A 17,265-nucleotide genomic window follows, 5' to 3' on the forward strand; every position below is an offset into this window, starting at 1 on the left:
ATGTAAGGGTTTATCTTTTAGTAGATCATAAATGAAACAAAAAGCAATTGTACACAACTCAAATATATTTTACTTTAGAAAATTCAGAGTTCAAAGAATACTAGCAGTTGTTAAGATAAGCCCTAATCTTACATCAAGCCCTTGGATGCCTGAGAACTAAGGTATATAGTAAAACAGGTCATTTGTTTACTAACATTTAAGAGATTACAACAAATGATTCCAGATAAGCACATTTCTAGGAAAATAATTTTAGACACTAAATGAGGTGAAATTTCTTTTGATAAAATATAATAAATGGAAAAAAAAAGTTAGAATGCAAAAACATTTATAAGAATGCTAGCTGGAGTTCCCGTTGTGGCACAGTGGTTAACGAATCCGACTAGGAACCATGGGGCTGTGGGTTCGACCCCTGGCCTTGCTCAGTGGGTTAAGGATCCCGCATTGCTGTGAGCTGTGGTGTGGGTTGCAGATGCGGCTTGGATCCTGCATTGCTGTAGCTCTGACATAGGCCGGTGACTGCAGCTCCGATTAGACCCCTAGCTTGGGAACCTCCATACGCCATGGGAGCGGCCCTAAAAAAGCCAAAAAAATAAAAATAAAAGAATAGCACTAGCATAGAACACAAAGATCCCTAATATATACCATGTAAAATAATACGGTTGCACATAAATACATTACAGAAAATATGGTATAATGCTTAGTGCTGAGAGGCAATATAATTTTATGGCTGAGTTTGGTTACTAATGTGAACAAGTAGTAGAAAATAGTCAATAAATTATCCAGTGTAGATCATATCAAAATATATGCATTGCGTTTCAAATAAGGAATTTAAATACTGATAATAAAGTAATTCCTTTTATGAGGACTATGCTAATAAAAATTGTTTTCTAAATCATCACTGATATATCATTAATTTAATGATATTTACATGGTTCATTTCTGCTTTCAGCTGTGATAGAATAGTTTTCCCACCACAAAAAAAATTACAAGCCTGACAAAATGTATATAATTACCCTTTTAAGGGATTGGACAATGGACAGTGTTGGACCCTGATCCACAAGAGAAAATAAACAAATGAGGTGAGCCCTGCCAGCTTTCTGCCTTTCTGCCTGGTTCACTTTCCAGATCATGGTACATGGAAGAGTATTCTGAACAGACATGGCAGCATCACAGAGATGGAGACAGAGCAGGTCAAAACTCCCGAGGGATCTGGAATTTACAGAAGTATCTGGGAGGAGAAAGTTGTGCAGAGAACGAGCTCTAGAATGCACATAGGTTCACCAATGAGGCTCTGCAGTTCAGACTTTGGATGAATACAAAGCTGTGTATTTACAGATCAAGATTACACAAGACTAGGTTAAGGGAGTTCTGCAGTGAACACTAGCCAGAAGATGCACAGGGCTGGGAGTAGGTTAATTAAGAATGGACAATATTGGGAGAACTTGTTGAACAACCCTAGACAATCAGCAATGATCTCAAAAAGGGAATAGAGTAAATTAGTCCCAACATAAGAACATAATTCCAATCCCACTCTGGACACATCTGAACCATGGTTGGAAACAAGCCTGAAAAAGGTCAATCTGACCTACAAATAAATGAACTCCCTGTTTGAATGAAACTTAGCACTCCATTAATCTAGCACTCCAGCTGCCTCCTCCCTGGTGCTCAGTCCTATAAATTCCAGGTTCCTCAGGCGCTTTGATTCTGCTCTGTCTCCATCTGCATGATGCTGCTGTGTCTATTCAGAACTCTCTTCCATGTATCAAGATCTGGAAAGTGAACCAGGCAGAAAGCCAGAAGACCATGAAAGTTTACTTTTCATGAAATTCATGAAGACATGAAAGAAATGCAATGATACAGCATCCATAATGTTCAGCATAAATTTTTTAAAATATTATATATTCAGGGCAAGTAGTAAAATATAACTCATAACCAGAGAAAAGTCAGTAAGTAGAAATAGACAGAAGGAGTTCCTGCAGTGGGGAGTGTGTTAAGAATCTGACTGCAGTGTTCTGGGTTTTGTGGCAATGTGGGTTATGTCCCAGGCCCGGTGCAGTGGGTTAAAGGATCCAGCATTGGAGTTCCTGTTGTGGCACAGTGGTTAACGAATCCGACTAGGAACCATGAGGTTGCGGGTTCCATCCTTGGCCTTGCTCAGTGGGTTAAGGATCCAGCGTTGCCATGAACTGTGGTGTAAGTTGCAGATGCGACTCGGATCCCGGGTGGCTGTGGCTCTGGCGTAGGCCGGTGGCTACAGCTCCAATTAGACCCCTACCCTGAGAACCTCCATATGCCGTGGGAGCGGCTCTAGAAAAAGCAAAAAGACAAAAAAAAAAAAAAAAAAAAAAAAAAAAGATCCAGCTTTGCTGCAGTTGCAGTGTATGTTTCAGCTGTGGCTTGGATTCAGTCCTGGCCCAAGAACTTCTATATGCCATGGGTGCAGCCATGAAATTTTTTTTTTTTTAATTTAAAAAAGCAAGAAATACAAAAAAAAAAAAAAAAAAAAAGAGGAGTTCCCGTCGTGGCTCAGTGCTTAACGAATTCAACTAGGAACCCTGGGGTTGCGGGTTTGATGCCTCGCCTCGCTCAGTGGGTTAAGGATCTGGCGTTGCCGTGAGCTGTGGTGTGGGTCACAGTTGCGGCTGGGATCCCATGTTGCTGTGGCTCTGGAGTAGGCCGGTGGCTATAGCTCCAATTAGTCCTCTAGCCTGGGAACCTCCATATGCGTGGAAGCAACCCTAGAAAAGGCAAAAAGATTAAAAAAAAAAAAAAAAAGAAAGAAATACACTGAAAAATATCAGAGATGATGAAATTAGCAGGTCAGAACTTTAAAAGAGAGATTATAAGTAATTTCTATTATTTAAACACGAACATATAAATATTAAAGAAACAAATATGAAATTTTAATGGAGAAAAGAAACAACAAAAGAGAACAAAATGGAAGTTTTTGAACTAAAAATTATATCTGAAATAAAACATTTACTGGATGAGCTTAATAGTGGTTAGAAACTGAAAAGAAAACATTAGTGTACCCATATACATGGCCATATAAACCACTCATACTGAAGCTCAGAGGGAATAAAAAGGCTTCAAGATGAGCAGTACTTCAGTAACCAGAAGGAAAATATTATGTCTTAACAATCATGCAAATGGAGTACTAAAAGCAGAGAGAGAGAAGACTGAGACAGAAAAAAAAAAAAAATACATTTGAAGAAGTAATAGTTCAAAAATTTAAACCCAAAGTGAGAAATTCATTGAACTCCAAGTGGGATAAATACAAAGAAAAACACACCAAGCCCATATCATAAATCATAAACAACAGCTCAGAAAAATGCTAAACTGTCCAGAGGGCAATAAAAGCTCAGCAGTAGCAATGCAGGCCCATGAACAATGGAACAACATATCTGAAACGATGAAAAGAAAAGGAAAGTGTCTATGCAAAATTCCATATCCAGCAAAAATATCCTTAAAACATGAAAGTATTATAATGACATTTAGGACACACACTGAGAGAATTCATCACCAGTAGGTATGTTCTATAAGAAATGTAAATTTTTCAACTTCACAGAATATTTACCATATTGAAATTCATATCTATGTGAATAAATACAGCAAATGGAAAACATGTCAGTAAATATAAAATATTTGTGCATGTTTTTAAATTTCTTTAAAAGATAAATGAGTATTTATAACAAAAATGGTAGTAATGAATTAGAGTTTGTAACAGATGTAGAAGTAAAATGTATGACTACAACAGCACACAGGATGAGGCAAGGAGAAAATATACTGTTCTGAATTCCTTATACTACATTTTAAGTGTTATAGATTTACTTGAAGGTGGTAAACCCTAGATCAAGGTTTGCAAACTTTTCCTGGGAAGAGATAAACACTGAATGTTTTAGGCTTTGCAGATGTCTGTTACAATTGCTAAACTCTGCTGTTATAACATGAAAGAGCCACAAATGATTCAGAAAAAAGAATATGGCTGTGTTCTAATAAAACTTTATTAATAAAGACAGGTGGCTGGCCAAAGGGCTGTAATGGGTCAACCTCTGACCAGGATCGACGTCTAAAAAGAGAGAAAAATTTTAAATCTCTGCATTTTACTATATATAAATTATATGTCTAAAATATTGTAAAAAGTTTTATGCATTTAAGCCTACCTATGTGCCATATAGAGTATGTGTGTATAACTTAATAATAACTACTTTCTCTGTCTTCATTTTCCTATTTTTCAAACCACACTTTTACAAGAATGATCTTTCTAAAATACAAATCTAATCATATTGAATCCCAACTCAATATTTTTCAATGGATCCTCACTGCCTCCATAAATAAATGGTTCACACCTCCATACACAAAAGACACATCTGGCACATACCCTCTATACCCCACACAATCTCTCTCAACTTAGCCTAGGCTGTTATTATTTCTCCTTCAAGGATCATTTGTTCACTCCAAATACCCCTCTGCAATGGATGCTGCAGATGCCATGTAGGTTCTCTTTTACGACTGGAGAGTTCACTCAGATATTTAAAGTGCTTCCAGAAGACAGTAGTCAGCTGTAATTCCCCTTTAGGAACTTCCTGGGTTTTTTAAAAAAAAGGCATTTTACATAAGGTCATGTCCCTTCCTAGGGTGTACAGATGCAATGAAGGGCCAGCCAGAGGCGATAAAGGGCCAGTACACTTGCCCCAGCTTGGGGAAACTATAAAGGGTCATCAAGGTTTCAGATTAACAAATCAGTTGATGCTCCATTGATTTTGCACTGCATCTCAGCTACATCCCCTGACTAGTTCTGTTTTCTTACTTTCCCTTCCACAGGTTTTCATCCTGAAAGCAGTCCCTAAAAAATTTCCCACATGTTCTTCTCCATATCAGAATTTGTATCCCCCTGGAGTTCCCAACGTGGTGCAGTGGTTAACGAATCCGACTAGGAACCATGAGGTTGCGGGTTCTGTCCCTGCCCTTGCTCAGTGGGTTAACGATCCGGCGTTGCCGTGAGCTGTGGTGTAGGTTGCAGACGCGGCTCGGATCCCACGTTGCTGTGGCTCTGGCATAGGCCGGTGGCTACCGCTCCGTTTCGACCCCTAGCCTGGGAACCTCCATATGCCGTGGGAGCGGCCCAAAGAAATAGCAAAAAAAAGAATTTGTATCCCCAGGAAATCCGGTCTGCAATATTTTCTTGGAGTCACTTTCTTTACAATCTGCTCACTAATAATATGGGCTAGTTGACCCTGTTTGGCCTTCATTTGTTATTTATATGTTATTTTTCCCTATTTCTATGCTGTTTTTTCCCCTATTATTCCCACCTAATATTTCCAGTAGTCATATATCATCTATATGTCTGTTTTCCAGAGAATTCTGTAAAATTTTGGAGGAGATATAGATGAATTTGGGGGATAACAATATATACAGTCATCAGGATACTGTAAATATATTTTCTTATCTGTTAGATATATAGTTCCATACCTGGAGAAATTCTATAGCCAATTACACACAAAGTTCTACCTATGCATTACTAAAAGCAAGAGAGTGATTTGGTCATTGAAGTAAACAAGCAATTATTACTGTGAGTGAAATGAGAAACATATGTGCAGTTGATTGGTGAAATTTAGAATTATGTCTAACTAGTTTTGCAAAAATAAATAAATAAATAAAAATTCCAGAATATAAATCTTAAGTTGCCGATTTTTTTGCTGCATTACAATTTTTCAATAAGGAAGCAATTTACCTATAGCTACTTAATCCCATTTAACTCATTACTTTAAAAAAGTTGAATTTACGGTGAAATTTAGGGGAAACAGAAAAATCTAAAAGCCGTGAAAATGTAAGTTAAAATATATTCCTCCGCAGAAGAATATGTGGAGAGAATAATGATTAACCTCAAGGGGAGGGCAAATGTCAGGCTTTCATGAGGAACATGGTAGAAAGATCGATGAGAAGTTTCCTGCTTCTCTTTGATCTATCTAGCAATGTAATTTGGGGAAGTTGATTACTTTGTTCATTTGGCTTGTGAAATGTGTAACCTCTATCGATCCAAGGATTAAGAATGATACCTCTTTCATGACAAAAACCTCAGGAAGTGGTTTCAGAGAGCATAAGTGCTCCCCCATTATACCATGGAGAGTATAAGAAAGAGGGCAACAGTGTTGCCAATGGGTACTGCCATAGCTCAGAGGAACTATGTGGAAAGTTGAAGAGGAGGTAGAGGAGGTGGAGATACTGAATAGTCAAACTCTTAGTTTCTAAGACCTTTTAAAAATAATTCTTATCTAGAAATAATAGAACCAAAGAGATCTATTAGATCTCAGTAAATTGTCCTAGTGACTTGAAAGATGTGTACTTACATAGATCTCTGATGAGGCTCTAAACAGCATGACGCTGTTACTTTCCTCCCTTTTTCTTTCTTTCTCACTCCCTTCTCTCCCTGTCCCCTCCCCTGCCATCCCCCTCATCCTTCCCTCTTTTCTTTTTCTTTTTTTTTTTTTTTGTGTGTGTGTGTTTTGTCTTTTTAGGGATGTACCCAAAGCATATGGAGGTTCCCAGGCTAGGGGTCTAATCCGAGCTGTTGCTGCCAGCCTACACCAGAGCCACAGCCATGCCAGATCTGAGCCAGTCTGTGACGTACACCACACTCACGGCAATGCTGGATTCTTAACCCACTGAGTGAAGCCAGGGATCAAACCTGCAACCTCATGGCTCCTAGTTGGATTCGTTTCCACTGAGTCACGACAGGAACTCCCCTCTCTCTCTTTTTATCTCTATCTCAGATACACATATTTTCCCCCATCCGTGTGTGTGTGTGTGTGTGAGAGAGAGAGAGAGAGGAGAGAGAGAGAGAGAGAACTATAAAGATAGTGTTGCATTCCAGATGTTCACTCTACTGGGGTTACTTGAATGAAGAATTTACATAATAGAGGACTTGGAGAAATGGATGAAACCAGCAGTCTAAACTTAGTGATAGCTTATAATTGTGGATAGCCATTTCTGCTTTATGATTGTAAATTCGTACCTCTGAGAGAAAAGAGAAACAGTGTGTGCCTCGAGACAGGCCACGGAGTTTCTTTTTCAGGGATAAATGGCCCTTTCATAAACATGGTGCCCAAGTGGGTGGTTATAACACCACCAGAGTCTACAAAACTCAATTCTAATTTAAAAGAAAAAGGTAAAAAAAATCCAATTAAGGACAGAATGACTTCTAATAACTGGTTAAGAAATATGTACCAGATGAAAAGAATAAATTGAAAAGAAGACTTTCAGGCTAGAGATCATTATGAGTTCAGGCTTGGAGGCCTCCTTCTGCTCTAAACACACAGAATTTTTTGATAAGATAAATAAAAAGAAAATTGAAAAGATATAGCCAGAATCAAAAAAATAACACAAGCATCTTCACATGCAAGAAATGCAACCAAAACTCAAAATGCAGTAAGTATGACCATAGACCATAGGAGATGCATGCTGGAGTGGGGGTTGGGAACACACAGAGGCAGAGGGATATCTGGCTCATTGGGAGTGATGGTGAGTGCATGTGGTGAGTCTGGGTCAGGAGTAAAAACCAAACTAGCCCAGGGCTAACCTGCCTGTGAAGAGAGACTGAACACAGCTGCTTCCTGACTTAGAGATATGGCTAATATGAGACTGTATGCCCAAAGAAGTTAGAAAACAAGCAAATCTGAGCTGAGGGGAGGCATCCATTGGCTAGTTCCCTAGTAACACTGCCAGGTGAAGGCACAGGGCCATTCATGGAAGATGTGGTTCTGAAATGAGCATCTGGAAAGCTGAGGAGAAAGGTTACAGAAATATAGGGAAGAGTGCTCGCTTTGGCAGCATATATACTAAAACTGCAGTGATACAGAGAAGATTAGCATGGCCCTTGTGCACAGATGACAGGCAAATTCATGAAGCGTTCCATATCTTTACATTTCTCTGAAGAAGACATACAGATGGCCAACAGGCCCATGAAAAAAATGCTTAATATCACTAATTATTAGAGAAATGCAAATCAAAACTGCAATGAGGTACTACCTCACACCAGTCAGAATGGCCATCATTAACAAGTCAACAAATAACAAATGCTGGTGAGGTGGAGAGGATGTGGAGCAAAGGGAACCCTCCTGAACTCTTCGTGGGAAGGTAAATTGGTACAACCACTATGGAAAACAGTATGGAGATATCTCAGAAAATTAAATACAGAACTACCATATGATCCAGTAGTCCTACTCCTGGGCATATATCTGGACAAAACATTTATTCAAAAGATACATGCAGTCCTATGTTCACAGCAGCACTATTCACAATAGCCAAGGCATGGAAACAACCTAAATGTCCACTGACAGAGGAATGGATTAATAAGATGTGATACATATATACAATGAAATACTATCAGCCACAAAAAGGTTAAAATAATGCCATTTGCAGCAACATGGATAGAACTAGAGATTCTCCTACTAAGTGAAGTAAGTCAGAACAACAAAGACAAACACGATGTGCTATCACTTACATGTGGAATTTAAAATATGGCACAGAAGGAGTTCCCGTCATGGCACAGCAGAAATGAATCCAACTAGGAACCATGAGGTTGCGGGTTTGATCCCTGGCTTCACTCCGTGGGTTAAGGATCTGACGTTGCCATGAGCTGTGGTGTAGGTTGCAGACACGTCTCAGATCTGGCGTTGCTGTGGCTCTGGCATAGGTTCACAGCCACAGTTCCAATTAGACCCCTAGCCTAGGAACCTCTATATGCCATGGGTGTGGCACTAAAAAAAGACAAAAGACAAAAAAACTAATAAATAAATAAAGTAAAATACGGCACAGACGTTCCTCTCTACAAAATGAACAGATCACAGACATGGAGAGCAGACTTGTGGTTGCCAATGGGGAGGATGAAGGAAGTGGGAGGGACAGGGAGTTTGGGGTTGGTGGATGCAAACTCTAACATTTGGAATGGGTGGGTAATCGATCCTGCTGTATAGCACAGGGAACTGTCCAGCACAGGGAACTGTGTGTGATTGGGTCACTTTGCTGTACAACAGAAATTAAAGAAATACTGTAAATCAACCAGACTTTAATTTAAAAAAAATCTATGGAAGAAAATAAAGAGAAAGAGAGGGAGATAGCCCCCCTTGGCTGCCAAAAGAACCTATATACCAAAATTTAAAATCACACCAAAAAAAAAATTGCCACAAAAGTCAGTTAAGAAAGTTAAAACTTCACTGCAAACCAACTCCAGATAGAATAGGAATTGGGGAACAGCATAAATAAATGCTTTAAGTGCTCAAAAATATAACAGAAGTAATGCCATCCATCAAAAAATAACAGTAATGATAAGATACAGCAGGGAAAAATAAAATATTTACAGAGAGATAGTAAAAAGAACCCGCAAGTGATCTTAGTATTAAAACACATAGTCACTGATAGAAAAATAACTCTGCTAGAGGAAAATCCTAAAATTATATAGTATATCAGAAATAATCAGTTGACTGAAAGGTCATACTGAAGGATTCATACAGAAGTTGATATAGAAAACAGAAAATGAGTTTGAGAACTTACTCCTGAAGATGGAGTTACAGGAATTGAATTGAGTGTCCCACTTGAAGCAATGAAAAAGCAGACCAAATACATGAAACAATGGTTTGCAAGACAAGATATGAGGCAACAAAGAGCTGTGATCCCTGAGGTACAGGACATGCAAAAAGTGAGCCCTTCTGGCCCAGCTTCCTAACTTAAGAGAACTTCCAGATACAGCAAAAAACCAGGCAGAAGCTGGCTGAAATCCTGAGTGGGAAGACAAAACTGTGATCTGAAGAGGTCAAGGTTGCTGGGGTAGAAGCAATCAAAAGAGCTGCATAGAGAAAGGAATAGCTCTAAAGAGCAGTAGAATTAACTAAAGGCATAACCCTTTGAATCTTCAGCTGAAAAACAATTAGCATGTGCATAGGAAGAAAGAACCCACAGCTGGGCAAAGAATCCTCTAAATGGATGAAATGCTCACGCTTTCTACTACATACAAATTGTAACATGTGATCCCCCATCCTATTCCTAGGTACTTTCCAAGAGAAAATAAATCACATGAACACACAAAGTTCTGTACATGAATGTCCATAGGAGCTTTATTTGTAACAGCCCACACCTGCAAACAACATGAATGCCCATAAGCAGGTGAATGGATAAACACTGTGTATATCCACCTGGTGAAATACTATTCAGCAATAAAAAGGAAAAGACACTGAGATACGCTACACGATTAATCTAAAAATAACTATGCTGAGTGAAAGGATCCAGGGGAAAAATTATATACTGTATAATGTATATAAATTTCTAAGAAATGCAAAAACAGATCAATGATTGCCCAGGGGAGTTCCCTGGTGGCCTAGTCGTTAAGGATCCAGTGCTGTCACTGCAGTAGCTTGGGTCATTGCTGTGGCTTGGCACAAGTTTGATCCCTGGCCCAAGAACTTCTACATGCCATGAGTGTAACTCAAAATAAACAAACAAATAAATAAATAATTGCTTGGGAATGGGGGATGGGAGGGAGAAGGAAGGAGTTATAAAATGGAAAAAGAAAACATACTGGAGTGATGGATATATGCATTATTCTGACTTTGGTGATGGTCTCGTGGGTGTATAAATATGTAAAAATGAGCAAAGCACACAATTTAAATATCTACATATCAATGTATGTCAATACACTGATTGATATATCAATTAAGTTGTTAAAATTTGTGGGACTAAACAGACATGTAGGATACCATAGGAATTTCAGTGATAGGTCTAAGATCTATAATAAAACAAATGCACAGAACAAAAAATGGAAGAAGTAATGATTTTAATTTTTTGAAAATTAAAAAAGAAATAAAAGATATGCCTCCATGATGTGAAAAGATCCTCTGAACATTGAAAAGCATATGTAAAAACGCTATTATGAAAAATATAGGGTGTAAGTGAAAGCTCTTCTAAAATAATAAGACTGATGAAATGTGATATTTAAAAAGTTTAAGCATACAATTGTTAATTTTCTCCTTGATAAAGAGAAAGGAGTTGGTATCTTAAGAAGTGCTAAAATTCACTTGCTAATGACCTCAGATTTTATTTACAGTGGGCATAAATAGCTAGAAGGTGTAGCCTGTGACCTATCTAGGAGAAGGAGGATAAATAAGCTTCAACCAAGTGTAGATTGACTGGAAGTTGATTGAAAGTAGCCAGAAAAGAGAGCCATGGTTATTAAATAATGTCTGTCATAAGCTAGAGAAGAGAAAATGGCCATGCCACTGTCATTCCTAAAATGCGGGATAAACTAATGCTTATATAAAGTAATGCTAAAATGAAAGTATCGAAGCTAATTTTGAAACAAAACAGAAGAAGGAAGACAAGTATTTTATCAGATATTAAATACTAGGGACACAATGACTTGTCTCCCCTTTGTACCTTTTCCAACAAGGACAACAGCTTTCACAACATTCTGGGAGTGACAGAACTTATGCTACATACAGGAAATTACCTCCTGAGACAAACTGAAACCTAATAAGAGAAGTGTGGTAGCTTTAACTTTTTGAAACATTCAGATTATATCTCAAAGGAATGGTATTACTCAAAAATGTAACCTTAGCTCCTTCAATTGTTTAATCAAAAGAGCTGCTGGAAAAGTAAAGACAGCTAAAAATCAGCAAGCAAACAAACAAAAACACAATTCCCCCTAAAACAAAACAAAACAAAACCCCTAATGAGCAAGTTTTCAAAACAAAGGACTTAGGAAAAAATAGACAAGACTCTTCTTTAACATCTGATGTACGGGTTATGAACATTTAGAATAAAAGGGAAATGGAGGATTGATGATATTGGTGGTGCTATTGATGGGTTATAAGGATTACCTGATTTGATCATATTATTGTTTAGTAGGAGACAGTCAATTTCACAAACGTATCTCCAAGTTAATTTTGGCAAAGCATTTGGCAATATCTCTGGTAAGCATAAAATGGTAAAATGTGGTCTGGGAAGTGACAGTTTTAGGTAAATTCAAAAATGGTAAATAACTATGCCCCAAATATATTGATTAATGACTATGTCAACCTGAAGAGAGGTCTTAATGACGTGCCACAGGCTTTTGTCCTACACACTGTCATTTTTAATATTTTCATTATCCGAGGCATGGAAGACATGCTTATGAAATTTGTCAATTACCAAAAAAAAGAAAAAGCTAGAGAAAAGACCTAATACAATAACCAGCTGAAATATGATGTAAAATGTTCTTGACTGGCTGGAAATAAGAGCTTGTACTAGCAAAATTTGTTTTAACACCAATAATAAACTAAAATGCCCATTTTGAACAAGTGTGCTATCAACTCTAATATTATTAAGAAGTGCTTAGAAATAATTATGCAAACTTAGTGTACTTCATGGCTGATACAGTGTTAAAATTATGGCATCTAACTATAATACTGTATTTGTGGTGTTACATTTAAAACATTTTTGACACATTTAAATTGAGGCTTTACACATAGGGAAAGAAATCACAAGCATGTAGTATTAGGAATTATCACAAAATGGAAATAACTATAAAATCACCACCCAGATCTACAAAGATTTCATTGTCAACAACCCAGCTCTCACTGTGTTCTTTTCAGAACTCGGTCCCCTCTCTCCTCTCCAGTGAACTGCCCCAGAGAGTCACCCATGTGTCTGTGTTTAGCAGTGGACTAGTCATTTTCTTTACTGCCTTCTATTCCATTGTGTAATATACCACCCTTTATCCATTCTAGTATAGTGTTGAATATGTGTATCTTTCCAGTTGAGAGATGTTATGACTAATCCTGCCATCAATATTCTTGTTCATGTTTTTTAGCACTTCTTTGTGCATTTCTGTTGGGTATACGCCTAGAAGCAGAATTAGGAGTCTAAAAATTTTTGTATATTTTTAATTGAGTCAGTTTTGCCAACAATTTTCCAAAGCACTTGAACTGATTTTTACCCCCCCAATACACTTCAGTAGCATCATAAGAGTTTCTGCTCTTCCACATCTTTGCCAAAATTTGGTATAGTTAGCCTTCTTTTTGTTCTTGTTTTTTAAATGTAGTGTCGACATTCTGGCTCATTGCAGGTTTAATTTGCATTTTCTTGATAATTACCTTCATTCTGTTCATATCAAGACATTATAAAACTATGATAAATTAAGACAAGGGGTGCCAGGATAGACAAATAGGCCAAATAAGCAGAATATAGATTCCTAAAACAAAACCCATGTATACATGTGTGTATCAGCACGTAATCTGTGACAGAAGTAGCATGAGAAAATAGTAGAGAAAGGAGGTCTTTTTTTTTTCAATCATATATATTCAAGGTCAATGGATATCCACATGTAAAAAAGTGAAATATGGCCCTGCCTTAAACTATACTCAAAGATCAAGTTAAAAATGTATAAATCTAATTGTGAAAAGTACAACATTAAAGATTGTAGAAGATGACTTAAGAGAATAATATCATATTCTTGGGTTAGGAAAGATTTCTTAAACAGAACTCCAAAGCACTAGCTATGTAAGAAAAGATGGATAAATTAGATTATACTAAAATTAGAAATTACTATCAAAAGATAATGAGAGAAAAATGGATAACCATGGGTTGGGGGAGAGGTATTTCCAAACATAGAACAAGGAAAATATTCATATCTGAACTGTATAAACAAGTCCTACAAATCAATAAGAAACATTCAGACAACCCAATTTTAAACATGGACAAGGAACCTTAACAGGAAATTCACAAAAAAGGACTATAAGCTATAAAATATATGAAAAGGTGCTCAACTTCATGGGCTCGGCATTTTTCAAAAAACAATGAAAAAACTGAGAATGCTCAAAAAGAGTTAACAATGATGAATAAGAAAATTAATCTTATCACACTGTGAAGGGACCAGTGATGCTAAAGCTTTATGAGAGAAAATAGAGTAACTTAATTTCTATCTTCTACTATGTAAAAGAGAGAGAGATAAAGTTTTCTACTATTATAACAATGCAAAACATTCCAAGAATATATATATGCTTTATGTGTATTATTATACAGCTTTAACTCATCGTTTTGAAATTAATGTTTTGCTTAGACTAGTACAAATTTCCCTTTTTTTTTTTTTTTTTTTTTTTTTGGTTGTATCCAGTACACAAAGAAGTTCCTGGGCCAGGGATCGAATCCACACCACAGCAGCAACCCAAGCCACCAAAGTGACAACACAGAATCCTCAACCTGCTAGCCTACCAGGGAAATCTGAAAATTCTCAGTTGCGTTTGTATGTCACTAGATTACACATTATACTACAAATTCTTCATTTTTGAACTTGACCAAAGAAGAAAATTAAATATCAAACCCATTTGAACAAATCTGAAACTGATGTTTTGCTGGGAGAACAAAAGTTTCCTCATTAAATATGATTGTTTCTTCAAAAGTCCCACATATTACACTAAGAAAATTTATAGGGAGGTCTCTTTACAATGTTGATAATATCCAGATATGAATTGTATTATTAGAATCAGCAAATTTCTCACAATCCTGGAAAATTAAAAGCAAATTTATTTATTAAGACTTCTATTGCCATATTGCTCATTCATCACTTCAGAGGTAAATGACTGTATCTGAGTTATGAGAAACAGACTTAGTGAAAGATAAGTCTAGTTTCACATATTTTTCAAAACTATAAAATATTTTCAGAGAATTTTACAGGTCAATTTTATATGAAGATCTTTAAGAATGTCACCTTGTTTTTTAAAATGTCATTTATTGCCTGAAGATTGTGCTATAGGAGATAAGAAAAATGAAAGCTATAGACAAAAACTATCTGCTGCATAAAACTTCATTAAGACTAGACAGCAGTTAAAACTAATGTGAACCCAAAATTGTTTGATCATCTTCCCATTCTAAATAGAAGAAACAGAGCAATTTCTCTTCTCATCATAAAGAGCAAATCTTTACAGAGGTTAGCCTGGGTCAGGATGGAAAAGTGAAACTTGTACACAAAGTCTAATATAAAATAACAGTTAAGTTTGATTAGAAAATCTTGGTCATGAACAGGACCTGTAATTTTAAAATTTACTTAGCAAATAGTATAACGACATATGGTCCATTTTTTTTTTTTTTTTTTAATGTCCTGGCAGCACTAAGACTGAAAGAAAACATAATCTTTGTGTGTTACTTCAAGTGGTGGTATTAAGTTAAAGTTACAGATGTCTGGAAGTTCCCATCGTGGCTCAGGAGTAATGAACTCAACTAGTATCCATGAGGACATGGGTTCATTCCCTGGCCTTGGTCAGTGGCTTAAGGATCCAGCATTGCCGTAAGCTGTGGTGTAGGTCATAGATGAGGCTTGGATCTCGCATTGTGGTAGCTGTGGCATAGGCCAGCAGCTGTAGCTCCAATTCAACCCCTAGACTGGGAACTTTCATATGCTGCAGGTATAGCCCTAAATTAAAAAAAAAAAAAAAAAAAGTTATAGATAGTCAGGTTTCAATGGGACATTTTTTAAAACATCAAAATAGGTAAGACCAACCATAGACTGGATTACCATAGCAAGTAGTGAGCTCTTTACCACCAGAGATATTCAAGTGAAAACTGCATAATTTACATTCCCACCAAAAGTGCAGGAGGGTTCCCCTTTCTCCACACCCTCTCCAGAATTTCTTCTTTGTGGACTTATTAATGATGGCCATTCTGACTGGTGTGAGGTGGCACCTCATAGTAGTTTTGATTTGCATTTCTCTAATAATCAGGGATGTTGCACATTTTTTCATGTGCTTGTTGACCATCTGTATATCTTCCTTGGAGAAGAATTTCCTTGTAGGGGAATTTTATACAGGTTGGGAGATTAGATTTAATTTCCCTTAATTTCATTTACAAAGAAAGTTGAAATTAAATACAAACTGTTATGTTGAATTTTTTATCATTTCTTTTTTAGTTTTTATTGCCTTTAAACTAACAGTTATTATCCAAGTTTTGTTTGATTTATTTTATTAACATCAGGGGAGATACTATTTATACCACTGCTAAGTAGCATTTGACTATATGTAACTTTCATTATTAAAAGGAGTCTGGTCATTTCCACTTTTATTATGAATAGCTCCCCTGGTTCATTCATTCAGCATTTACAGAGCAATTCTATATGCCAGGCATTAAGAATTTTTAAAAAGAATTTTTATAAGCATTTTTTACTAGACCTTTTTTATATATTTGAGGGTACAATTTATTTGGAAAATGTACACAAAGATTTTTTACTTAATAAACATTTTAATACTAGGAAAACCAGATACCTAATATACCTTCAAAGTGCATAGAAATGAGGTCTCTTGTTTGAAAAAATAATGGCAAATGAAAATGTTATAATAAAGTCAGGTCAATGAAGTCATGTTTCTTTGCACCTACTAGGACACTACTCTTTGGTCCTTCACCTGTGATAAAGGCTGAAAAACTTCACCTTGTCTATGTGAGCAAAACGTCAATTTTATGTTTGTAAATCTACAGCTATACTTTGTATTCTACAGTTCTTACATGCATTCCTAATGCAGTCTACAGAATTTTGGAAACAAAATGATTAATTAGAAATGATTTGCAGAGTTCCTGTTGTGGCTCAGCGGAAACAAATCTGACTAGCATCCATAAGGACTCATGTTCCATCCCTAGCCTCACTCAGTAGGTTAAGGATTCAGTGTTGCTGTGAGCTGTCTTGTAGGTTGCAGACACGGCTCAGATCTGGCGTTGCTGGGGCTGTGGCTGTGGTGTAGGCCGACAGCTACAACTCCGATTTGACCCCTAGGCTGGGAAGCTCCATATGGCACAGGTGCCATCCCCCGCTCCCCCCAAAAAAGAAAAAAAACTTTTGCCAACTGCTCTGGTCAAGCCCTTGTTCCCTGACATTATTCAGACAATGTCATTGTTCCAAAGATACTATTTTTTTCTGATAAGAAATGTGAAAACATTGTTCTCTAGGCAGCTCACAAAGAATATTGTTTGGCAGGGGTGGAGGAGAAAAGTTTATAGGTTAGAAACGGCTTCGGAGCTCAAACATGCATCTTTCAAATAAATCAGATCTCTATTCATAGGGAAAGCTGAAAGAGGGATATGGCTGCAGGAAATCAATTAAGTCATGCAACTCCAAGCACATCCTGAAAAGTACATAAGGAAACTCAGGGTAATCACCTTTTTCAAGTCAAGGACTGAGTTTTATTTGTCATTTAATAACCACCACCAAGTATGGTTCCCTAGACATAACAGACCATAAATACATGTTAAATA

At 36.9% G+C, this 17,265-nt stretch overlaps 1 protein-coding gene across 1 annotated transcript in view; it reads right to left on the reverse strand.

Moving 5' to 3' along the window:
- CNTNAP2 (contactin associated protein-like 2) overlaps positions 1–17,265 on the reverse strand; it is a 2,040,635-nt gene that overhangs the window by 1,358,678 nt on the left and 664,692 nt on the right.

This window comes from Sus scrofa, chromosome 9, assembly GCF_000003025.6.
Source record: "Sus scrofa isolate TJ Tabasco breed Duroc chromosome 9, Sscrofa11.1, whole genome shotgun sequence".
Lineage (NCBI taxonomy): Eukaryota > Metazoa > Chordata > Mammalia > Artiodactyla > Suidae > Sus > Sus scrofa.